At 27.9% G+C, this 13,570-nt stretch overlaps 1 protein-coding gene across 1 annotated transcript in view; it reads left to right on the forward strand.

Annotated features, from left to right (window-relative positions):
• The first annotated feature begins 6,563 nt into the window (after window positions 1-6,563).
• LOC107443662 (metabotropic glutamate receptor 3-like) overlaps window positions 6,564-13,570 on the forward strand; it is a 73,446-nt gene continuing 66,439 nt past the window's right edge. Inside the window, exon 1 of the mRNA XM_071178403.1 lies at window positions 6,564-6,813. The gene's annotated coding sequence lies outside the window, so the exon portion shown is untranslated. The remainder of the gene's footprint in view (window positions 6,814-13,570) is intronic.

The following is a 13,570-nucleotide window of genomic DNA, read 5'->3' on the forward strand; positions in this document are numbered from 1 at the left end:
ACCAGGTTACCACATCTCCACACTTCTAAACCGCGAATCATGGTGACTTTCAAACCTTTAAAACACGATCGGAGAAGGAGCGATCACCCAGCTTATGTTACAAGGATGAAAGCCATGGTGACACTATCCACCAAACTATCTGTGCAATTTAAGAGTAAATTATTAGATTTTGTATTGATATACAAAATTATTTATTGCCTACATAGATTTCCTACTAATAAATGCCATAAGAAATGAAGTAATTAAAAATGTGCAGCATTTTTGAAGTAAAGATGGGTAACTTCAATGTCTCTTAAACCAGTTAAAAGGTTTATTTAGTGTCTGCTTTCAATTATCATTTGCTTTTAAGCATTAGGCGGCGAGCAATATCTTGCAATTTTGCATTTAAGCATTAAGCCGTGAGCAATATTTAGCATTAAGTGCAAAACCAGTTTTGCTTTTTAGCATTAGGCCGCAAGCAATACTTTCATTTAAAGCAAAAACTACTTTTTTTAGCATTTGTCCTCAAGCAACGCTTTTCATTGAATGTAAAAGCAACTTTGTTTTTAAGCATCTGGCAGCGCGAAATAACTTTTCATTACATGCAAACGCAACTTTGATTTTAAAGTTTAGTCGCGAACAATTCTATGAATTGAAAGCAAAAGCTACTCTGCTTCTTAAGCACTTGACCGTGAGCAATATTTAGCATTAAATGCAAAATCAACTTTGCTTTTAAGCATTAGGCCGCAAACAATACTTTCATTTAAAGCAAAATCTACTTTTTTTTAATCATTTGTTCGCAAGCAATACTTTGCATTGAATGTAAAAGCAACTTTGTTTTTAAGCATCTGGCAGCGTGAAATAACTTTTCATTACATGCAAACGCAACTTTGATTTTAAACGTTTAGTCGCGAACAATTCTATGAATTGAAAGCAAAGGCTACTCTGCTTCTTAAGCACTTGACCGTGAGCAATATTTAGCATTAAATGCCAAAGCAACTTCGTGTTTAAACATTGAACGCATTTAAATATAATTAGAAAATAAAACTTAAGGTATATTTTTTATAACCCCGAACAATTTATGTTGCATTAAGTAATCATTTTCTTATTTTATATTTTGGAAGTTGATTACTCATTCTTCATACTGGGTAAAAAAAAAGTAAATAATAAATTGGTTTGATCAACACTACGAAATCATGCACAGAACTAAAAACCATATAACAACACGCTTATACAATTCTTATTCTTTTATTTATTATTATTTGTTTCTTTTCTCTGCGACGTAATTAAATTAAGCAAAACACGTTTTTTAGAAATTCAACTGATTTAAATAACAAAACTATACTCAGTATCATCCTGCTTGATGCTAATGCTCGTAGGCAACTTATAATAGACAAAATTTCCCACAATCGAACTATTATTTAATTTAATTTTGCACTTAATGCTAATGCTCGTAGGGCAACTTATAAAAGTCAAAATTTACCACAATCGAACTATTATTTAATTTAATTTTGTACTTGATGCTAATGCTCGTAGGCAACTCATAATAGTCAAAATTTACCACAATCGAATTAATTTTGCACTTAATATATATTTATGCACAATCTCTTTTTTTTCAATGAACATTGTTTTGAAGTAACTTAATTGCTTCGAAATAATCTTTAAGAGCGTAGCTATAAGAAAACACATGGTTTCAAATAACTTTAGAAATTAATAACTCGGTGACGTAGACCTCGCATTCCATCCAGGCTGACTCATAAGCTCACCTGAACAAAAAAAAATGTAAAAAAAAGAAAGAAAAAACATAAGCGCCATTGCAGTTTTATGTGTTGAACCTGACGTCACATTTTATCCAGCTGAGTAAAAAGTAAAAACTATAACGCTTGTAAAATTGAATTTATGAACGAGTTTTGAACAGGGTATGCGGTGAAATAAAAAAATAACATATAATCATTAGTTCAAAACCCATTAAATGTTAAATTTGTCGTAAAAAAATATCATGTGGATGGGAGCCAGCAAAAAAGCAGCACCAGAGTTACTATTTGACGCGCTGTAATTGCCATTTTTTATTTATGAATTTAAATTTAGTTTCTTTTCTAAATTCTAACCAAAATAAATTTAAACATTAATATTAAAATAGTTTTAAATATTTTAACTTTTTTCTTCAAATATAGCTGATTATTTTTTAAAACCAGGTAGTGATTCATTTCGTTCTATCATCGTTCTTCAAACGTCTATACCGGAAAGATTTGGAATCTTTAATATTTTTTTTTAGGATCGAGGGCTAATCTTGTCTCCTGCACCCGCTATAAAAATTTTTAAAACTGTAAAACACTTTTTTTTAACAATATATATAAAATTGATTTTTTTTTAATCCAGTTAATCATTCATTTCGTTCTATCATCATTCTTCAAGCGTCTGTCCTGAAAATACTAATTGGAATCTTTAAATGTTTTTTAAGATCGAGGGCTAAAGTTGTCTCTTGCACCTGCTGTCCAAATTTCTAAAAATATAAAACACTTTTTTGAAGAAAAAAAATATAGCTGATTATTTTTCAAATCCAGGTAATCATTCATTTCGTTCTATCATCATTCTTCAAACGTCTGTCCTGAAAATTCTTTTTAGAATCTTTAAATTGTTTTTAGGATCGAGGGATAAAATTATCCCTTGAACCTGCAATCCAAATTTTTAAAAATATAAGAAACTTTTTTTTAAAAAAAAATATAGCTGATTATTTTTAAAATCCAGGTAATCATTCATTTCGTTCTATCTTCATTCTTTAAACGTCAGTCCTGAAAATACTAATTGGATTCTTTAAATGGTTTTTGAGATCAAGGGCTAAAGTTGTCTCTTGCACCCGCTATAAAAAATTTTAAAAATATAAAACGCTTATTAAAAAAAATATAGCTGTATATTTTTCAAATCTAGGTAATCATTCATTTCGCTCTATCATCATTTTTCAAACGTTTGTCCCGAAAAGACTAATCGCAATCTTTAAATGGTTTTTCGGATTGAGAACTAAAGTTGTCCCTTACACCACAAACAGTTCGGGATTTGAAAACAAGAGACACAGGAATAGACAGACACACTAACTCTTCCTTTTATTACAAATTACAATCCTTTTTAACTTCCACAAATTTTCTACGAAATAATTAGGAATCGAAAATCAAACCATCCTTTCGCAACCGCAGATTCTTTATAAGGTTTAGAATCGTTTCGCAACATACTATGCCACTTTAATTCGTTTAATACTAGATACATTTAACTATTTGACCAACTTCTGTTAATAACAAATCTCAAACCGGTGATTCACCGAAAATATTATTCCAGCGCATATTTTAAATAATTGCATAAGTTGACTTACTAAAGAGTCATGTTTATTTCCTGGCGGAATACACACAGCTGTGAAACTAATGAAGACTTATAATAGAAATAAATAACAGCTGTGTCCTATAAAAATTTTCCTAAAACCATAAATATAGAGATTAAGTTTTTTTTTCATTCTTTTAATTAAATGGAAAAATTATTGTTGAATACATTTAGATGCATAAAAAATTAGCTTTATTCTTCAGAACAGTATTTCTTTTACAAATTATAACTGAAAAATTAAATAATTCAAAGTGTTCTAGATTACTTGAAAACAAATAATTTAATTAAATGAATACATGCGTAATTGAGTTTTAAAGAACTAATTGAAACATAAATCTATGTTATTAAAGTTAGATGTTGTTTAGTTTTTAACTCTTTGAGAACATAACTGGAAATTCTGCGTTATGATTAAAAATATATAATATTTAGGAATTTTTAAAATCAAAACTAACTATTAATAACTGTTGTTTTTACTTCCATAATCCTTATATTATTTAAAATTCAAAATGACTTAATGTTTTAACCTAATTACGTGTCAGCAGATACAATGAACAGATACAGTGAATTATTTTCACAATTATAACATCACGGATAGCTAAATTTTGAAGCACATTAACTTAATTCAAATTAATTAAAAATTATTGAGATTACTAAGATATATGAAGTGATCTTAAGTAAATAAATGAAGTTAATAAATGAATGAAGTTAATAAATTAGTTAAGAAAGCAGCATTTTTTTTTTTTTTTTTTTTTTTTNTTTTTTTTTTTTTTTTTTTTTTTTTTTTTTTTTTTTTTTTTTACTTTTAGTAATTTTATTGTTTATGTGAAATAATCTCGAGGTTTGTTGCACTTTAAGTGCCTTCATTGAGCATCCACTTTAATACACATAATTATAAAGAAAAACTATCACGAGGTTTCAGATTACTCGAGAAATTCTAAATTGGTGAATATCAAATTATATTTACTTTTCATTTAGATCATCCACCCCTGCTATGACGCTCCCATTGATCATTGAATTTATCTGACGTAATGAATAAAAAGTAACGAAATACTAGAGAACGTGCAAAGAACTACTTTTTTGGTTAATGCGAGCTGTAAGCAAGAAAACCTCCCTAGTGTTATGTTAAAAATACTTAAAAAAAGAATCGTCTGCAATTTAATTTCGATCAATAGCAAGCTCGAAGCTAATAAGAAACTCCATTTTCCAAGTCTTTTAAGAACGATTTAAATTGAAGTTTTGAACGATTTTTAGGAACGAGGACTGAAATTGCTCCTTCCATCTATTGTCTAAGTTTCAAGACTCTAGCACAAAGGATTCAGTCAGTTCAGGGAGAGACATACACACTAACTCTTCATTTTATTTTTATTTCAGCTAGTTTCAGAGGAATTTAAATTGAATCTAGCTAATATTTAAAACTACAACTTCACAGTGCAGACGCATTTATCAAATAGTAATAGTTTACTTAACTCTTAAAATTAAAAAAATTTGAACTACTACTTAGCGTAATTATTGCAACACAACTTCACTAAAAACAACTTTGTTTTTCTTTTTAACCTTTGCATACATTTAATAGCTATTAATTTATTTGCAATATATCCGTTAAAGCTCTTTACAATCAAAGTGACACTCACTATTAACATCGAAGGCCACGTGAATAATAAATAAAAGACATAAATATTCACATATACATTTGTAACTGTTAACCGTCTCTCTTGCTTTTTGACGCAGAACATACCGAAGCTTTAATTAAAAGCCAGGATATATGAATGTCAATCAAGTTTTCACTTTTGAAATCTCTTATAATACTTCGAAGGCGATTCTTTAATTATGATAATGTAGTTTTTATTTTATTTTTACTGAGACGTTAATTATTTTTTTTAAAAGATACGTCGTTAGAAAATAGGAAGCTTTATTTCATTTTTATTAATAGAAAAATTGTAAGTAAGCGTGAAGTTATACCCTCTTTAAAACACTCCGAAAATTAATGTTTTATTAATGGCCATTTCCCAATAACAGTTATTTTATTATTTTTTAAAAGATATTTTATATTTATAATCAGAAGGATGAAACAAAACTCTGGCAGCTGGTTTGCTATTCTGACTGAGCTGCCTTGACTCACAAAACATAAAATTTTAAAAATTATTTTCAAGGAGTTAAACAAATTAATTGTAATAAATAATGAAAGACATTTCACTGATGAATGGTAACTTTGTCTGAATTTGGCAGTTGAAATATCACGTTTTAAGTGGAGATGTTACTGAATTTCTTAGCTGCAAAGGGCACTTAGAAAATTAATATAATTTTTTCACAAGATTCGTTCTTTTAAATCGTTTTATACACTTCGAAGTTGAGCTATAAACTTCTTCTTAAATTGAAAGCTGATAAGTAAACGATTAAAACTGTTTTTATTTTTCAGAAAAGGTTAATACATAAAAGCAAAATAAATGAATGTATATTGCATAAGTAATTTGTGAAATTTATGCAATTTGTGAACCACCCCTCGCTATTTTGTTCTCAGTCAGTCATTAGATGACTTATACACTTCGAAGTTAAGCTTCCTTCTTATAAGATTCAAATTCTTTTGTAAATTAGTAGCTGATAATTCAGGTAAAAGTAAACGGAAAAAAAATGTTTTTAAATTTAATAAAAAGATTAATACATAAAACCAAAAGAAATAAATATATAGAATTGTAATTTGCGAACCATCCCTCGCTATTTTGTTGTCGGTCAGGTATTAGATTATTTATATACTTCGAAATTAAGCTTCAAATTCCTTTGTAAATTAGTAGCTGATAATTTAGGTAAAAGTAAACAAAAAAACTGTTTTGCTTTTTAAGCAAAGATTAATATACAAAATAAATAAATATATACAAGTGTAATTTGCAAACCACTCCTCACTATTTTGTTCTCGAACAGTTATTAGATTATTTATACACTTTGAAGTTAAGCTTCAAATTCCTTTGTAAACGAAAAAATTCTTAATTTTTAAGAAAAGATTAATATATAAAACCAAAATAAATATTTAAAAGTGTAATTTGCGAACCACCCCTCGCTATTTTGTTCTATGTTCGTGATAGTTGATGTAACGAGAAGAACCTTCATAAAATTATAAATAAATCCTTACGCACTTGAATTTGACTTTTGGTATTTTACCTGTGGAACGTTTTATTTCTTTTTTTCCAATTTCAAACCTTCAAACCAACGCTAGACCAGTCTAAAGGAAAAAAGCAAAACGCGATTGCGTTAAACAAAGCGGCAGTGTAACAATAAAAACAACGGGCAATCGAGATAATTTGGATTGAAATAAAAGAGAAAAAACTATCAAGTATATTTAGAAATCACTCTGATTGGCGAATCGGATGGCTTTTCATTCAGAGCTAAGTAACTAATTAAATTCCTCTGCGCACGTGAAGGCTTCGCATATTTGGAATGTTTTAATTATGGATTTGCATGAGCAGCAAATTTGTAAGTACCGCAAATAGTTAGCATTAAATGTAAATACTTACTTGCTATTTGTATGAAATCAGAAACCATGATTTATTTCAATCCGCTGAAATCGAATTAATGTTAAAATGGGTTGTTAATATAATACTGCTAGTTACTTAACTTAATTATTTATAATATTTTATGTTGTTGTTAAAATTGACTTAGATAGTTAAGCTGTATCATTATTGGAGCTAAGGATGGATGTTGTTAAGATGATTACATTTATTTATAAATATTGGAAAGCGTCGTTTCCATACATCATTGTTTTTTGCAAAAACAAAAAATATTTTCTTAACTAAATATAAAATTATCGTAGTTTTATCAAAGAATATTTTGTCAATGTGCGTCCGTAACGAAATTTGCTACTTTCCGCGCGTATTTGGAAGAAAAAAATTTATCTTCTTTATTCATCATACTGAATATGTGCCTCAATAAAAAGAGTTAAAAGGAGGATTTGTTAACGAGATCTGTAAAAGTTCAAATCGGAACATTTTTGACTCTCTTGTATCTTGTTTTTTTTTAAATTGAATATAAATGATAAGATTTATATATTTTTCAACATCTAATAGCTTTCTCTCAATAACTCTCTCAAGCTCAGGTGTATAAAATAAAGATCTCGAGAGAGAAAGAAAGAAATTCCTCTCTCATTATACATTAATAGTAACAATTTTTAAAGCCAAGAAAAGCTGGAACTCTGCTTATCTTGGGTATGTGCAACAGCAACAACAGCATTGGAGTTTTCGGAAGAGCAAAATTCTTCATGTATTGTGTGTATGTCAGCGAGCTTGGAGTCATGTTTCTCCATCTAAGGTTTTTAAATTCAAATGCAGCCTTTAAATCGTATATGAAAGCTAAAGCTCTGTTTGGTGTTATTTTGAAACAAAGAGCTCCTTCTCACAATTATTTTAAGTTGTTAAACATCGAATTCGCTGAGATATTGCACCACAGTTTTCAGAGAAAGGGCTTAAAAGAGAAAGGAACTTAAAAGCCTAAGAGAAAGGACTTAAGATTTAAAACACGACCTGCATTCGTATATTTTAGGAATCACTAGAAGTAAATATTTAATAAACAATCCAAACATTTAAAATAATAAATTTATGTAAAGTGAGGGCAGTCTTAAGATGCTGATTTTGGAACCCTTGAACAAACAATTCGAAACCCTTGTTATAAAATATAACCACATTTTTGAAAATAAAAAGTTTTCATAATTTTGTAATTTTATCATTGGAGTAAAAGTTGCTTAGAATTTTACTTTAAAATGCTTGAATTATAAAAATAAATAAATGTATATAGTCTTTTTACGTTAAATATAATGCATTTTGATGAAAACATAGCATATTATATATAAATGATTAATATTTCCAATTTTTATAATGCATTACATCTTTTAGTGCAGAATATTTTTCACATATTAATTGAAAGTTAAAATACATTTTATTCCGTGTTGAATATATGTTCTGGTGTAAAAAGAATTTTATTTTTTATTTTTTGGAGTATTATTTATGAGTTTAAAATATTTTTACTATGTAAGTATGGTATAATTTTAACTGCAAATAATCGCCACTTTAAAAATATTTAAAATGCATGCATGTATAAAAAAAAGTTTCAAAAAATGTCTTTAGAATTTATTTCTGTAATTGCCCGTTGCCACGAGCACATATTATAAGCTTCACCTGGCTTATATGAAGGTTGAAGAAAAATCCTTGATCTTTAAACTCTTCTAAGTTTATTTCCATAAATAAAATTTTTACGGCGCAATTCTGTTTCCAAACACAAAATAAGAATTATTTCTCATTTAAGTTGAAAGAATGAATATGAATTTTAAAACTACTAAACGAGTCACGTAATTTTCATTCTTTAAGATAATACTTATGTTGTTGGGTTTTATATAACTTTTTATTTTTGCTTTATTTTTATTTTTTCATTAACTTCCGCAAGCAATCTCATNACGCTTATTAAAAAAAATATAGCTGTATATTTTTCAAATCTAGGTAATCATTCATTTCGCTCTATCATCATTTTTCAAACGTTTGTCCCGAAAAGACTAATCGCAATCTTTAAATGGTTTTTCGGATTGAGAACTAAAGTTGTCCCTTACACCACAAACAGTTCGGGATTTGAAAACAAGAGACACAGGAATAGACAGACACACTAACTCTTCCTTTTATTACAAATTACAATCCTTTTTAACTTCCACAAATTTTCTACGAAATAATTAGGAATCGAAAATCAAACCATCCTTTCGCAACCGCAGATTCTTTATAAGGTTTAGAATCGTTTCGCAACATACTATGCCACTTTAATTCGTTTAATACTAGATACATTTAACTATTTGACCAACTTCTGTTAATAACAAATCTCAAACCGGTGATTCACCGAAAATATTATTCCAGCGCATATTTTAAATAATTGCATAAGTTGACTTACTAAAGAGTCATGTTTATTTCCTGGCGGAATACACACAGCTGTGAAACTAATGAAGACTTATAATAGAAATAAATAACAGCTGTGTCCTATAAAAATTTTCCTAAAACCATAAATATAGAGATTAAGTTTTTTTTTCATTCTTTTAATTAAATGGAAAAATTATTGTTGAATACATTTAGATGCATAAAAAATTAGCTTTATTCTTCAGAACAGTATTTCTTTTACAAATTATAACTGAAAAATTAAATAATTCAAAGTGTTCTAGATTATTTGAAAACAAATAATTTAATTAAATGAATACATGCGTAATTGAATTTTTAAAGAACTAATTGAAACATAAATCTATGTTATTAAAGTTAGATGTTGTTTAATTTTTAACTCTTTGAGAACATAACTGGAAAATCTGCGTCACGATTAAAAATATATAATATTTAAGAATTTTAAAAAATCAAAACTAACTATTAATAACTGTTTTTTTTACTTCCATAATCCTTATATTATTTAAAATTCAAAATGACTTAATGTTTTAACCTAATTACGTGTCAGCAGATACAGTGAACAGATACATTGAATTATTTTCACAATTATAACATCACGGATAGCTAAATTTTGAAGCACATTAACTTAATTTAAATTAATTAAAAACTATTGAGATTACTAAGATACACGAAGTGATCTTAAGTTAATAAATGAAGTTAATAAATGAATGAACTTAATAAATTAGTTAAGAAAGCAGCATTTTTTTAAAATTTTTTTTTTACTTCTAGTAATTTTATTGTTTATGTGAAATGATCGCTAGGTTTGTTGCACTTTAAGTGCCTTCATTGAGCATCCACTCTAATACACATAATTATAAAGAAAAATGATCACGTGGTTTCAGATTACTAGAGAAATACTAAATTGGTGAATATCAAATTATGTTTAGTTTTCATTTAGATCATCCACCTATGCTATGACATTCCAGTTGATCATTGAGTTTATCTGACGTAATGAATAAAAAGTAATGAAATATTAGAGAACGTGCAAAGAACTTCTTTTTTGATTAATGAGAGCTATAAGCAAGAAAGCCTCACTAGTGTTATGTTAAAAATATTTTTAAAAAAAATCGTCTGCAATTTAATTTTCATCAGTATCAAGTTCGAAGCTAATAAAAAACTCCATTTTCTAAATCTTTTAAGAACGATTTAAAGTTAATTTTTGAATAATTTTTCGGAACGAGGGCTGTAATTGCTCCTTCCATTTATTGTCCAAGTTTCAAGACTCTAGCACAAACGATTCAGTCAGTTCAGAGAGAGACGTACACAGAATATCCACTTTATACACATAATTGGGTATACTATAGTCTACGTTACAGATCCTGTTATTCCTACTAAATTTAACTAGTAAACAGCATTTTCTGCGATCCTGATTTCTAGCAACAAGTAAGCATCAAACGAAGTGTCTTGTTATAAGTCGTTATTCGCCAGGTTGGAATTGTATTAGTCTAGTTCCTTTGGAAATAATTTATATTGTTGTTTTACCGAAGTTTATGAATTTAGTAAACATATTTAAAGCTCAGTTTCTTAATTAAACTAAAAGGTAAATGTTATTCCTAGTAAGTGGAAGTAGTTGTGCTTTTTTCATATTATACCCAATTATAAAGAAAACTGATCACGTGGTTTCAGATTACTCGAGAAGTTTTAAATTGGTGAATATCAAATTATATTTAATTTTCATTTAGATCATCCACCTATGCTATGACGTTCCCGTTGAACATTGAGTTTATCTGACGTAATGAATAAAAAGTAATGAAATATTAGAAAACGTGAAAAGAACTATTTTTTAGATAAATGAGAGCTATAAGCAAGAAAAACCTCACTAGTGTTATGTTAAAAATATTTAAAAAAAGAATCGCCTGCAATTTAATTTCCATCAATAGCAAGTTCGAAGCTAATAAAAAACTCCATTTCCAATGTCTTTTACGAACGATTTAAATTAAATTTTTGAACGATTTTTAGGAACAAAGGTTGAAATTGCTACTTCCATCTATTGTCCAAGTTTCAAGACTAGCACAAACGATTCAGTCAGTTCAGAGAGAGACACACACAGACTAACTCTTCATTTTATTGTTATAAATGAGCTAGACTCAGAGGAATTTAAATTAAATCTAGCTAATATTTAAAAATACAACTTCATAGTGCAGACGCATTTATCAAATAATAATCGTAATGTAAACTTAACTCTTAAAATTAAAAAATTTGAGCAACTACTTAGCGTAATTATTGCAACACAACTTCACTAAAAACAACTTTGTTTTTCTTTTTAACCTTTGCATACATTTAATAGCTATTAATATATTTGCAATATATCCGTTAAAGTTCTTTACAATCAAAGTGACACTCACTATTAACACCGAAGGCCACGTGAATAATAAATAAAAGATATAAATATTCACATATACATTTGTAACTGTTAACCGTCTCTCTTCCTTTTTGACTCAGAACATACCGAAGCTTTAATTAAAAGCCAAGATGTATGAATGTCAATCAAGTTTTCACTTTTGAAATCTCTAATAATACTTCGAAGGCGATTCTTTAATTATGATAATGTAGTTTTCATTTTATTTTTACTGAGTCGTTAATTATTTTTTTTAAAAGATACGTCGTTGGAAAATAGGAAGCTTTATTTCATTTTTATTAATAAGAAGATTGTAAGTAATCGTGAAGTTATACCCGCTTTAAAACACTCCGAAAATTAATGTTTTATTAATGGCCATTTCACAATAACAGCTATTTTATTATTTTTTTAAAGATATTTTATATTAATGAACAGTCGGTTAAGACAAAACCGGGACAGTTGGATTTGTTGTTCTAACTGAGCTACATTGACTCACAAAACATAAAAATTTTTAAATCATTTTCAAGGAGTTGAAACAAATTAATTGTAATTAATTTTAAAAAAATATCTCTAAAACCTCTACGATAGTGTATTAATAGTCAAGCTGAAGAATTTAAAATGGCTATAATTTTTTATTATTTATTGTTTTTTTGCAAGAAGTCGTTAAATTTTTTTTTAATTTTTTTTCTTTAATCTGTATTTAAAAAAACAATATGTGTCACTAACAAAACATCACAAAACCATGTGAAAACATCACAGAACATAAAATATTTAAAATCATTTCAAAGAGGAAAATGAATTAATTGTAATTAACTAAAAAAAATATCTGGCAATGGTGACAGCGGGAGGATTAATGGTAAAGGCAAGAGCCATGTTGAATAACCATTGGCTAACGGTAACGAGTAGGGGAGTAGACTAACTAGTTAAACAAAAATATTAGGCATATTTTTGGACATAAATATCTTATAAAATTGTGATAAATAATGAAAATCATTTCACAGATGAATTGTAACTTTGTCTGAATTTGGCTGTCAAAATATCATGTTTTCGGTGGAGATGTAACTGAATTTCTCAGCTGCAATAAGGACACTTTAAAAATTAATATAATTTTTTCACAAGATTCATTCTTTTAAATCGCTTTATGCACTTCGAAGTTGAGCTATAAACTTCTTCCTAAATTGAAAGCTGATAAGTAAACGAAAAAAACTGTTTTAATTTTTCAGAAAAGATTAATACATAAAACCAAAGCAAATAAATGTATACATTGTATAAGTAATTTGTAAAATTTGTGAACCACTCCTCGCTATTTTGTTCTCGGTCAGTTATTAGATGACTTATACACTTCGAAGTTAGGCTTCAAATTCCTTTGTAAATTAGTAGCTGATAATTTAGGTAAAACTAAACGAAAAAAACTGTTTTAATTTTCAAAAAAATATTAATACATAAAATCAAAATAAATAAATATATAGAAGTGTAATTTGTGAACCACCCCTCGCTATTTTGTTCTCGGTCAGTTATTAGATGACTTATACACTTTGAAGTTAAGCTTCAAATTCCTTTGTAAATTAGTAGCTGATAATTTAGGTAAAACTAAACGGAAAAAAAAACTGTTTTAATTTTGATAAGTTAAATACATAAAACCAGAATAAATATATACAAATGTAATTTGCGAACCACCCCTCGCTATTTTGTTCTATGTTCGTGATAGTTGATGTAACGAGAAGAACCTTCATAAAATTATAAATAAATCCTTACGCACTTGAATTTGACTTTTGGTATTTTACCTGTGGAACGTTTTATTTCTTTTTTTCCAATTTCAAACCTTCAAACCAACGCTAGACCAGTCTAAAGGAAAAAAGCAAAACGCGATTGCGTTAAACAAAGCGGCAGTGTAACAATAAAAACAACGGCCAATCGAGATAATTTGGAATGA

This window comes from Parasteatoda tepidariorum, chromosome 3 (genome assembly GCF_043381705.1).
Source record: "Parasteatoda tepidariorum isolate YZ-2023 chromosome 3, CAS_Ptep_4.0, whole genome shotgun sequence".
NCBI classification, from domain to species: domain Eukaryota; kingdom Metazoa; phylum Arthropoda; class Arachnida; order Araneae; family Theridiidae; genus Parasteatoda; species Parasteatoda tepidariorum.